Below are 2,115 nucleotides of genomic sequence, written 5' to 3' on the forward strand. Positions count from 1 at the left end.
TGTTGTCTCTGATTACTTTATTGCTCCTACTACTTGAAATGTTTTCATTATTATCTAATTCCGATAACCGTTTAGTAATTTCCTGTATTCGCATTTCTGTATTGGACACACGATTAGCTAATATCGATTCTTCACTGTGTTCACGATGTGAACGCTCTGTACCTTCATCAGTGTTATTATCTTTGGAAGTCTCAAGGTTACCCCATATTTCGGTAATTAAATATTTCATGGTTTCTATTTCAGTATGATCTTTTTCTACTCGATGAGTTAGTATCTCTAATTCTACATTATCTATTTGAAGAAATCTCTACAGGTTTGGTAGAAACCTCTTTAATAGATTCTAATAATTCTCTACGAACAGTTTCTGTTTGCATAGAAAATTCATCCCGTAACTTATCGTTATTTTTCTCTATTTCATTTACAACTAAGACATTGACATTATCTAGTCTCTTGGTTAAGTCAGTAATATCATTTCGCATACGAGCTTTTTCCTCACGCGATTCCTCGATATGTTCTTCTATCCGTTTACAACTATCCGCAATCTTATTACTAAGTTCTACTAGTTTTTCCTGCATTTCAACTTTAGAAGCCTCTATTTTATCACTTAATTCTCGACTGGTTTCATTAAGATATTCCTGTAACCTGTCTGTAGATTTTGTTAGCTCCCCTTTTAATCTAGCAGTAGATTCCTCGTTAGACTGTTTTAATTCCTGCTTTAGTTCCTCTTTTAATCTAGCAGTAGATTCTTCGTTAGACTGTTTTAATTCCTGTTTTAGTTCCTCTTTTAATCTAGCAGCAGATTCTTCGTTAGATTGTTTCAATTTAGCGATCGCCCTAAAAAGGGCTCTCATGCTCCTATCGGACATAGATTGCTCTTCGTCTGACATTTCACTTCCCGACATTGTTGTAAGATATTAACTAGTTACACACGCAGACTTGTAATCAACAATCCTGTAAAAGCACACTCCCTATGTACAACACTGCACTTCCAACTTGAAACAAACTCACCGGACACTAATATTGTAGTTTGTAGTTCTCGGTGATCAGTGTGCTGCTATGGGCTGCAGAAGCAACAGCCGTCGGTGCAGCCGCTGAGATGCTGCGACCCCGCTTCCGCAACCGGCAGGACGCTGAGTCCAACACCGGAGACGTCACTGGCTGCAACCACGCGCGGCACCACCGTAGACAGGCGAAGCCCTCAGCAACACCTCTAATACCAGCTGGAGGAACGCCCCCTAGCTGACGTACTGGACCTGTTAGTTTAGGAGAAAAAAGGTTGTCGGGGTTTGCAGCGTTCAGCTGCTGCCCAACAGATGCGCCTTTTCGTAGAATAACTGCGTGACCGTACTGCTTGGCTGCGCCCCGTCAGCTGCCCACACCCGCGAAGTCGCCGCTGGCTGGTGAAGGCTCCACGAAGACTCGCGTTGACTTCCGAAGGACTCTTGATGTTTTAATTGTTTCGTACCTGTGTGTCTTAGTTGCACACAAGTCCTGCTTTTAAGGTCGCCACGGTGTAGTGTAACGACGTAAGTTTTTATAAATGGTTCTCTTTCGATATATGACCATGTGCAGACTTGTAATCAACAATCCTGGTGGTTGGGTGACGCTTCAATTTCGTCCCACTACACGCTCTTCCGGCATTATGTCAGTTTCCGAGACCGGAGCCATTACCTCTCAATCAAGTAGCTCCTCACTTTGCACCATAAGGGATGAGTGCACCCCGCGTGCCATCAGCGTTCGGTAGACCAGATGGTCACCCATCCAAGTACTAACCCAGCCCGACGTCGCTTAACTTCGGTGATCTGACGGGAACCGGTGTTCCCACTGCGGCAAGGCCGTTGGCTCAGTGGATAAACTTGATTTAATTATTAAAGGCTAAAAGGAGACAATCTAGCATCTCAGCTATGCACTAAATCTCCTCTATTATGTCTCTGCACTAAGTCGAGACAATACACGAAGTGCTGAAACGCAAACAGCGCATTTGTATTGTCTCAGCTTTTTTCAACGTCTTTTATTCCTTACTGATACAAGTTGATATAGATGCATCTATATATTAAATACAGCTACAGTTTCCTACGAGTATTCAGTGACATTTGTGACATCTCACAAAGTTAC

General features: G+C 42.6%; 1 pseudogene; it reads right to left on the reverse strand.

Moving 5' to 3' along the window:
* Window positions 1-1,725: 1,725 nt before the first annotated feature.
* Window positions 1,726-1,843, reverse strand: LOC126096119 (5S ribosomal RNA; annotated as a pseudogene).
* Window positions 1,844-2,115: the final 272 nt, after the last annotated feature.

This window comes from Schistocerca cancellata, chromosome 8 (genome assembly GCF_023864275.1).
Source record: "Schistocerca cancellata isolate TAMUIC-IGC-003103 chromosome 8, iqSchCanc2.1, whole genome shotgun sequence".
NCBI classification, from domain to species: Eukaryota; Metazoa; Arthropoda; class Insecta; order Orthoptera; family Acrididae; genus Schistocerca; species Schistocerca cancellata.